We start from the raw sequence: 11,594 nt of genomic DNA on the forward strand, positions 1-11,594 counted from the left end.
CAGAAACCGTAAAAAATAGAAATTATTGATGGATTTTCTAATTTCCAACAACCTTTGCACACATCATGTGGGCCAAACACTTCCATCAGAAAAAGAAAAAATCTGAGCTTAAAATGGTGATATTTCATTAAAAATCATTTTATTTAATGTCTTGTTCAAAATCTTTCCAGAAATAAACTGTTTGCATGAATTTACCAGCATGCACCATAAGAGTGAAAAACATAGGAGTTTTTTAACTCCAGGATTTCATCATTTTTAACTTTTAACTTTTAAAGATCAAAGTGTTAGTTTTGATATCTAATAGCTCATTTTTTTGGAGGGAGGTTCATGTATTTTCCATCAGTCACTCAGGGAGGCTCAAGGAGAAATATTTGTAACTTTGGAGGGGATTGAAAAAGAAAATAAAGCCACCCTGCACCTCTGAAAAATGAAGAACAGTCCCTCTCAGAAGCAACTTTCAACACCACGTTGCCCTACATGGTCACAGAAATCATATAACAAGTAAAACTTTTATTTCCAATAATTTGAGTTACATTGTTGCAATTTGTCAGCTCTATGAGATAGTTATTTTGAAGCCACGGGCCCGTGAATTTGGAAAGCACATGTTCTTTAAAAATCTCCAAAATTAGAATATTTATTTATTGCCAGAAACTGTAAAAACTAAATTATCATTAGATTTTCAAATTTCAGATGGTCCTTGGAAACATGGGTAACAAACACTTCCACCACAAAAAAATATACGACTAAATCTGAATTTCAAATAGTGATATTTAATCTATGATCTAATATTCTACGTGTCATTTAGATTTTGGCCAAAAAATACTGTTTGGACCACCCAAGCAGTGTGCACAACAACAGTAAAAAAACCTAACTTATTTCAACTCGAGGATTTCATCTCCAACTTTTAACTTTTAAATGTCAAAAGTTTTGCAAATCCTATCATTAATTCATGGTAGAGGGAGGGTCTTGCATTTTCTGCTAGTCACACAAGGGGACTAAAGGGAGGCTCAAAATAAATACATTGACAAAAAAAAAAGTAACAAAGTCATCCCCCGGCCACCCCCCTTCTTTGGTAAATAAAGAACAGTCCCTTGCAGAAGTAGATTTCAACACCTCGTTTGCCTACATGGCCATTGAAATCCTGTGCCAGCATTGATTTCGGAGTTAAACATTCATTTCCCAATCATTTTAGTTAAATTGTAGCTATTTGTCAGCTCTATGAGATAGTTATTTTGAAGCCTTCTGCTTAAGACAAACTGAATCTCTGCTTCATTTGTCAAACTTCCCCCTGATTTTTAATGGGGCCTATTAATTGAGCAGAGAAATCTGTCCCTTTCTGAACATGGCATTGAAAGCTGCTGAACAGCTGTCCCAGCTCTGGAGAATCATATGGAAGAATGCATTATCGGCCTTGTTTGAATATTCCCTTAGATTTGGAATAATCAGGCAGCTATTCAGCAGTGAGATGGCCACGCACAGATGCCAAAGCACAGCTGAGGGGAGCACAACGGTGTAATGCCGCTCAAACACACACAAAACCGACGGCATGAGGAAAAAAAACGTGAATAATGCAGGTGCGCTTTATTTCTGTATAGTGTGCTTATCATACATAATAGCTCAGACACTTTCTTTCAGTCCTTTTATCTCCCTTTTTCCCCCTTTCTTCTTCTCTTGTTCAAGGTGATCCTGGCTTTGCATATGGCTGATTAATCTTATTGCACAGTAGCTAACATTGATCACAGAAATGATTAGAAATGCATTAGTCAGCAGACTGTTTGGAGTGGTTGGGTTTAAGTGCTAGTGCCAAGCCATTTTCCATAGGTGTCCATGTTTTTAATTTTGTTATATAGAATTTTGCAAATGGATGCATGCATGCCGCCCAAATACAGCATCAAAGCTTTAATGCTTACAGACATAATTTAATCTCCTAGATGGCAGGCCTGATGGACTGTGTAGAGAAGGCATCCCTGCTAAATTCATTATGCTAAAAGTTGCGAGATCTCACAAGCTGATGAGAGAGAGACGGAGTAGCATAACCTGTTTGTATTTTGTGCTGGATAAGAAATCCTGCACTGCAACATTGATGACAGCCGACTGTACTCTGTCAGAGTGTTTGCACTTTTTTTTACCAGAGAGCTTTCACCGAGTTAAGTGAACTTCTACATTCAGCTGTAGGGGAGAACGGAATCAGTTGTCACGTAGGTTGGTTATCAGGAATGTCAGTGGTTAACCATGAATCAATTAATCGAAAAGATTACATATGTTAGTGTAGGCTAACTTTGCAACACTTTAATTTGTTGCACTGTGCATCACCCAGGTTTTGAAGGAGCTAGATAGCTCGCAGTGCCGCTTATTCGGTGATTAATCCTTTAAAAACTGACCTCCACGGACAGCCATGGGAGTTTGTTGCTTGCATGATACTACTTCAATCTAAAATAAGAATCATAATAGTTATAGCGTTCATTCTTTCTGCAGCAGAAAGCTAAGGCTGACCTTACCTTACCTTATCTTATTTGCTGTGCAAATGTTGGATTTAAGAATAATTATGCCGGTATTTCTTCCATAAAGGCCACGGGAGATCTTTGTTTGTATATCATGCGTATATCAATTTAAAATAGGAACCTCAATAGCTGTAACACAGTCATTCTTTTTGCAGAGCACAGCTCAGGCTTCTGTCTTTGGTATTATCATGTTGTACGCTTGTAATGATGTCATTGTGCTATGTTATGTGTGCTGCAAAACCGTGCAAAATCACGGTGGAGCCAGAGAAATGAAAAATGAATCCATCACTTTCAACACCTTTGCACTCTGCTCATAAATGTAAATATTTCCAAAACTAAATAATGTAAATATTTTAAATAATTTATGGAGTGTTAAGAAATATTTTATGTTTCTACATGTAAAAATCTTTTGGATCAGTATGTTTTGTGTTTTTATTCTGTAAAATCTGATGAGAAAAAGTCTGAGTCTAGTCACTGGACAATTTCTGTTGCAGAGTTCAAAGGGTTAACCTACTGGTAGTAATGCCATTCTAACCGAGCAGTGTTGATGTGTTAACATTGTGCTTATTCTCTGGTCTCTTCCTATATTACCCCTTTGGCATTGTTCACTATATTATAGCTCTGTTACCACTGTTAGCAGTGTCAGCACTGCTGCTGGTGCTTACATAGTTTAACAATTCAGGGTGTTTTGGGTTGGGGTTTTTTTGGCCCAAAATTAGGCCAACCTGGTGAATGTTTCTGCAGCAGTGTGTTTTGCCACCAGGACTAATTGCTGAATAAGCACCGCTGCTAGTTAGCTCCCACAAGACCACAGCGGCTAAGAAACCAGTGGAGACCGCAGGTTGCAAAACATTAGAATGTCTCCACCTCTGAATAGACAGTGCTACAAAATGCAGTGTTAAAGCTCACTGAGGCACGCTGGACTTAAAGGAAGAGCTCTGTGTATTTCACATCTTTAAAAAAAAATCTTAAAAATTAACCAGTAAGTTACCGCTCCCTAGAGGGCACTGCTAAAAAATGTTGGCACTGATATTGGGGTCTGAGGTTACCTACAGGTTAAAACACCTGGCATCCAGGTGTGAGTACTTTTCCATGTCAAAATTTAAATATGCAGCTTCTCTTTTTTTCTCTTTTCGGCTTTTATACAATGGCTTTATGGAAAAAAAACCCCAATTGTTTATGAAGGGAGAGTTATGGTTTAGATATGTTTTTTCTTAGTAAGAGCAGGATGAGGTTTTTGGCATAGTCATGTGCAGAAAAACTAACAAACAAACAAAAAGCAGTTTAGTGTGTCAGTTCAGTGTTGGTTATCACATGTTCTGTTCTTGCAGGGCCCAGTTGCTCAGAAATTGTGACCAGGATCATCTGGCTTTGAAAATCCCATGTTTTGCTATCCAGGTCAGTGAATCCATTTTACTTTTTTTTTTTTGTTTTGTTTTGTTTTGTTTTGTTTTGTTTGTCAAAGCAAGATTAGGTTTGATCACCCTTGTTTGGGGGACTATTTTATTACAGCAAAATCCTTTATTTTATTTTGTGCTACACTGTACCAAAAGGCTTATAAGCAGCCAAAAAAAAAGACAAACAAATCTACCTTCTACCTTCTAAACTGTTCAAACTAACAAGCATAAAATATAAATAACCAATAATAATATAAATTATCAATTTTTTGTGCTTTACTTTTTTGGACAGCAGTTTAGATTGCAAAACATACATCAGGACAAACAGTTTAATTCCCCATGTTAGGATTTTTATCTGCAGTTATAAAAAGACAAAATGCTGTCATGCCAGCTGACAATAGTGCAACAGAAAAGAACAATATGTTATTAACAACCAATTTTCAAGATTATATCCAAGTAATATCCAAAATCCAGCCAGATTATTCTAAAAAAAACTGCGCTCAGTTGATCACACATTGTAAAACACATTTGCTATTCAAGTACGTTTGTTTTAAAAAGTGACACTGCCACCTAGTGAGGCAACTTCACATGATTTGTTGTTTCGCACTTGAAAGTCAACTAGGATATCCACTCCTTTTGAAAGCAGTGCCGTTTCTTAATCCCTACAAAATAAAAGTTAAATGCAGAAAAACCCTGCCTTCATCCCAACCCACTTTTTGAAGCCATTCTTCATTTTCCCCTGACCTCACTGACTGCAGCCCCTCCTCCTCACTCATGGCTCAGATGCCTCCTTTAATCATTAAACAAAGTCTTTCTTTCTTCACAAAATGCCTTTTCTTCTTCTGATTTTCAGAGGTAATGGAAGTTCAAGTTTGCTCTAAATGCCTTTTAGCTTTTACATTTGCTGTATGGTATACAAGAACACCCACTCCAAAGCTAAGCTGGGTTCATTATAATAATTTACTTTGCAGAGATCACAAGCATAGGGGAATGTAAGCAGAAAACACATCATTTATACCATTATTTTAGGGATAGAAACATATGTGTAGATTTCTGGGATGCAGGAGACACATCATGCCCACCCCCCCAATAAAAACATGAAAGCAGCAAAAGACTTTTATTTTGACAAAATTAAGGACATTTCCACCAAGAATGGATGCAGAAAAGGCACATAGAAATTTACCAGAATGCGGAAAATTAAGCGTTTGAAACGAAGTTTGAAGTTTGAAATTTTCTGGCGGATTTCTGGATTTCCAAAAACCCTCTTTCATAAGTATTTCTCCTCCCAGTGTTAAAACAAAAGAGTGCCCTTGGTTATAAAACAGGAAACAGCAAAGAAAAACTGACAGACATAAGAGGGCATAATAAAGGTGACCAAATTACAATTTAAAAAATGAATCATTAATAACACAGTCACATACCTTTTGAAACAAAGGGCAACTTGGCTTGATTTCTTTTAAATAACAACTTAAGAGGAAATTATTACTTAACTTAAGAGGTAATTCTACAATTTACACAAAATTGTGTACAATTTTAAATATGTAATCATGTTTATTATAAATATAGTTTTTCCATATCTTAAAAAAAAAATCTAAATCTACTTAATTTTTCGATTTGCAGGATATTTCTCAACAAGTTGATCATTACCTTTCCCCCCATGTTTATGAAAGAAATCAAATCAATTTGCTTCACATTCAAAGATTTAAATACTTGTGAAAGCCATCTCAACGCAGCACAAGAGAAATGTTGATCTATGTTTCAAAGGGTTAAATAAATAGGCTTGTACATGTTTCCAAACAATAAAAATGCGCCCAATTACATAGCAAAGGGACATCTTTACAATTAAAAAGCATGGCATCCCTTCAGCAGCGGAGGTGCAACTCATAAGGGTCCCACCAAGACAACTCTTGCCACATGTTCAACACTCCCCATTAAAAACCTGGGGAAATTAATGAGCTTCCATTGGCACCCTCACAACAAAGGGATCTATAAAGCAGCCTTAATGTTCTCAGGGAAACTTTACTCTTCAGTAGTTCCCAATCAACCGGTAGCAGCAGATTTTGTTTTATTTCCCTTGTAACCTACAACAGGAGCTAAAAATGCTACTCCCTGCAACTTTACATAAATGTTATCCTTGATTGGAATTGCTTAAAGCTCTTTCTTAATCAAAGATTTGTCGATAATTAACCATGTTGGGCTGTCAAGATATAATTATGTGTAAATATCCTGTATATCTTTAAATAAAGGCTGAGCTGTGTGCTTTGAAAAAAATCTATAAAATAATGCCAAACAATATTTCTTACATATTCACAGTAAAGAAAAGAAATCACAAATGGTGTACATATAGAGAACAAAACTGTTTCATGTTGTGAGCATTGATTTGTACTTTCTACCTGCTTGTACACAATTAAGAACACTTAGGAATCAAAGAGCGCAGAGGTTTGCAGAAAGGTATTAATTAGAACTTTATTTATGCAGATGCTTTGTAAATTTGCATAAAAAGCAATTCCACAGATGGGTTTATGGCAGTAATGACTGTTCCAGTCTGCAATAAAACATCTGCTTAATCACAACAGAGACAGTCAATGGCTGCTGTGAAAACAGGCTGTCCAAGTACATCTCAAAGAAAGTACTGAGGTGAAGAGCCGGCGTGGACAGGTACTACGGAAAAAATAGTAAAGAGATTTAGGGGAGAGAAAAAAAAAAAACCTGTTCAAAAGCAGTGTTAGTTAAAAGAGACACACTTCTCCCAAACATTTGCTGGTGGTACTTTGAGTGCTCTGATGTTGAGAAAAATACCCTTATCGTGTTGGCAGAACAATCCACTTACTGTGTCTAAGAGAAGAGAGAATTTTGTTCCAAGTCAAGCCAAGTCTTTGTCTATGTGTGCCAACTATTTTGAAAATATTCCACTTTGTGTCTTTTTAATCCACGAGAGCCACACACAGATACGAGCCTGTGCACAAACACGCACACACACACTCGCTCACACACACACACACACACACACACACACACACACACACACACACACACACACACACACACACATACATACACACAGCAGTGTGGCTGCAAGGTCACTCCAAGTATTGATAAATCACCCAGCTGTGATTCCCTCCTGACAGCTCAAACTAACATCAAGCTGGATGGGGGAGAACAAAAGACCATCAAGCGGCCCTTTTCCTGACACTTTTATTCAATCACGGCCAGATTGCTTACGACAGCACCAGCAGCTGTTTCGTCTTCATCTTTCCCCATTTGATAAAGCGTGTCAAGTCATATTTCTGTAAGTACTTCACCTCACCCCATACTGTGCAGATCCGCAGCGATTCGGCATATGCACATTCCACATGAGGGGATCGTCAAATGGGTCAGGGAGTAATGACACCCCTCTGAAGGTCGCAGCACACTGGCGTGGGGGGTGGGAGCAGGTAGGGTGGGTGGAGGAGGGGGGGTGCGACGACAAAGCAACAAGCTGAAGGTCAAAGATAAGAACAGCCGCAGAGATATCTAAGATAGCCGGCAGAAATTAAACAATGAGGGAAAGGCAGTTGGGCTTTGATTGCGTGATTGTGTTGTTTAAGAGAGAAGGGGGGGTGCTGTTGGTGCTTGGGATTGTTATTTTGGGATCACCGTCCCGTTTGGAGCTCTTCTGTTGACCTTGTTCCTCATGGGGTGGAGGTGTGACAGGACAGGAGAAATACTGCAGATGTCTATTGTTTGTTTGTGATCAGACATCAGCCCACGCAGAAATGAGATTTCCATTTCGCCACAGCCTTTTAATGTTTACATTTAGATTGCCTTTACAGGCCCCTGGTTTCCCGTGCAAGTGTCTGATAACAATTACAGGTGTTTGAGTTTATTATACAGAGGATGAATGCCGTATTTATAAAATAATGACTGCATCCAAGGACGAAGTACTCCACTGCCAAGCTCTGATTATTTTCATGCAGTTATTTGAGGTCATTAAGTCATGTTATAGCTACTTTAAGGTAATATCCTTGTGAGCTATTATCTCATGATAACCTGCACAAACTATCTGAAAAATTAATAAAAATATCAAACTTAACCAGAAAAGTGCACTCAGTGAGTGCAGATCTCCTTGAGGTAATCATGGGCACTGTAGAAAACAGTTGTAATTCAAGCAGACGTGCTGCAGCGTCCCAGAAACTAATAAAAATACACACCTTGTCTATTTTTGATGGAGCTACAGCATCTTGTGCAGTGCAGATGAAGTTTTCCTGCTAACAGAAACTGTATACAAAATATAAAATAATTCTGAGTATATTTGTAAAACAAAGCCACACATCTTTGATTCATTTCATTAAGAACTGGACTTTGGATGGTATTAACTTTTTAGGCTACAGCACAACAGAGTATGAAATACTGCAGGCAAAATTTCTGGAAAAAAAGACCAAAACAAAATCTGCAAGTCCTCGAAATTGGACAGGCGTAACGCTCCCCTTCTGAAATGCTTCCGTTGTGGTTTGACGAAAAAAATCCGGGTCACAGCTTGTGAAATTGTCCCTCATAGCTCCCTAGGTCAAGATGGTGGTGTAAGATAACGAAAGATGGACTTATTCGTCCTGTGCTGTTCCTAACTTAAGTGAATCACAGCATTTTGGGTATGGAATTAATCTGCAGATGCTCTAGTTCAAAATATTGCCGTAACAGACGATAAGGCTTGTTGTTTTTAGCTGAGCCAAATTTCGTAAAAATTGTGGCCCCTAAAAGACAATAAGATGACGGTATGACACGTCAACAAATCAGTTTTTTTTAACAATTGCAAATCACTGCGACCATGTGAGATTCTTAAGCATACACACAATATTAGGCTGATTCTTCCAGTAGTTTGGGATATTAACTGCGGACAGACGGGCACTCAGCACACACACACACACACACACACACACACACACACACACACACACACACACACACACACACACACACACACGACAAAATGCATGATAAAATACAGCCTTTTCCATCTTCTGCTTCCACTTCTGCCAAACAGAAATAGCCTTCCCTGACTTGACAATCTAGCGTGTGTCAAACTTCCATCATACATCATTAGAAGAAACAGAGTCATACCAAACTGTGTCACTGCAAAGAAACACCTGTTCAAGTTGCACACCTTTACGGAAATATGTCTCAGGATCACCTCTTCAGCATCTTTCAGAAAAAAAATGAGATCTCCCGACTCAGGTGCTATTTTGGCCAGAGCGAACGGCCACTAGTTGTGTGTGGAAAAAGAGATGTGTAAATCAGGTGGAATGTGGGAGACGCTGGTATCAAAAATGGGACAGCTCACTCCACTCAGACTTGGCCTGGCTCCCAGGAATGCAGTTAGCTAGCACACAATCACTGCCTATTCACGGTGGCACAGCTGCTGTGGACATATGTTCCCCACCAAAGGAGGAGGACATCAACCAGGCACACCTTGAACAGGTTAGCAGATGAATGGCGTTCAGTCCTTTGACAGTCTGCCCTCGTCTCGTTGTATTTTCCCTTGCTCAACAAATAAGTTCCTCTCCAGTGTGGCCTAAACTTTTCCCATTCATTCATCCGTGACAAACTGGGGGCACAAAACATGACAGTAACCATACCAAACGCTCGATAGTGTTACCTCTGTAAATAAATACCAAAATTGGTGACATTGCTTGATCTTTTCTGGTGTTTCAGAGGGACAATGAACCTCAAGGAACAGTAATAAGGAATATTAATAAAGCGCATACAAAGACTTCTTTTTCCTAGCCCTCAGCAAATGACCAAATGTGAGAGAAAAGATTACATTTATTCATAGCTGTCTTTCATCAAGAAGCTTAAAACCCAAACTTCCAATGTAACCCCAAATTATATGCATATTGAGCTGACCTCTTTCACCCTTTTTCTTAAAGCCATGGAGGAGGTGTGATATGCAAAAACCCACAGATCCTTCAGCTCATCATTTAGACGATTTCAGCACTTTTGGTTTTCCAGCTGTCCAAGGGTGATCACGTTAGTCGCTAATAGATAAAGAAGAAGCCCCTCCATTAGCATGGAGGTCATATGTGCAATGTAAAAAAAAAAAATCCCACACCTTGCTGTCACTGCAGTCGCAGCAAAAAAAACAAATGTGATTTACACTTGAAATTCACTTGATGCAATGTCAAACACTTTGAATGGAGAGACAGAGAAAGCGCCAGATAACTGCGCTCCATTCTCACATTATCCATTGTTAACACTCACGCTTTTGTCACCCATCTCTGCAGCTATGACCTATTAGCTTTAGTGAAGTGCTCTGAGGCCACGGAGCCATGTGGAGGTTGTTCACCCATCCAACAGGGCCATTTACAGGAGAGAGACCCCAGAGCTGAGCCGCAGCAGCTCTCTAATGACTCTATCAGCCACACTGATGGGAGCAAATGGCACCCAGAGATTTCAACACATTCCCTGAGCATGCATTACATGTGCTCTCCTTATTTTCATCATAGTGTTGTCACGGTAATACATAAGTATGCAGGTAAGGGCTATGTAAAACATTTGAAAATACACCAGAGCAATATCAGATTTTATTTTTTTTTAAAGGATCAGTGTACAAGATTTAGGGGGATTCAGTGGTATCTAGCAGTAAGGATTGCAGATTACAACCAGCTCCCGGTTGGAATCTTTCCAGTGCTCATCGTTCAGGAGGTTTTTACAGGGACCCGACCTGTCCCCAGAGGTCTCTACTTCTCTAAAACTGATGATTTGAACCAGTAAAATTACTGAATGAAGCCGTTTCATCAGCGTTTTTCTGCTTCTCTGCATTTTGTTGGAAACAGGCTGCTAGGCCAGCCTCTGCAAACAGTGGCCCTACAGTTAGGACTACTCTAAGGTCCCGTGACTAACAGGGGCCCTAAAAAAATATGAGAACATTAAGAATTTTTTAAATAAAAAATTATTAACCTATCATCATTAACATAACATTTTATCTTGAATGCATTTATACTATCTGGTTCTTTTTCTTCTTTTGTTTTGGGCAAAAGAAATTGTAAACATCCCTTTGGATTGCCTCCTCCGTTCCGCATTTTCATGAAATAGTTTTGTCCTCCCTCAAAATCTGGTGCATACCTCAGCAGATTCATGTTTTTCCGACATTACTTGTCACCAAGGGGCTGCTAACTATGGTGGCTGACGCCTAAACGCCAATGTCTAGAGCCTGTGTTTTGTTTGTCCATTCAGGGCTACAGTAGAAACAAGGCAGTGTAACATGGCAGACTCTGTGGATAGGGACCCGTTCCCTATTGATATAAACAGCTCATTCTAAGGTAACTGAAATACAACCGTTCATATTTTAAGGTGATTCCACGCTAAAGAAAACATAGTTATTATATGATATTCAGTTTCTGCCAATATATATCTCTTTAAGTCTTAAAATATTCAACATCCCCCTCCTCATATAAACACCAAGTTAACTTTGAAGTTAATACAGTATGATGCCACTGCTATCGTAAGTTGCAAAAACATCTTCAAATGATCCTTTAGCTCTTTAACCTAAATACAACCTTGGTATAATTATTGTGATTTCCAAGGGAAGCTGGGTTGATCTTGCACCTCAATCCAACAATTACAGGAAACTATGTGTAAGATAAAAACAGAATATGTGCTTCCCTTTGTGGGAGATGGTGCGAAGTCACAGGAGTATTCATTAAGGCCTTTGTGTCCTGTT

Source organism: Plectropomus leopardus, chromosome 10 (assembly GCF_026936395.1).
Source record: "Plectropomus leopardus strain MGB_pleo_1.0 chromosome 10, ASM2693639v1, whole genome shotgun sequence".
NCBI classification, from domain to species: domain Eukaryota; kingdom Metazoa; phylum Chordata; class Actinopteri; order Perciformes; family Serranidae; genus Plectropomus; species Plectropomus leopardus.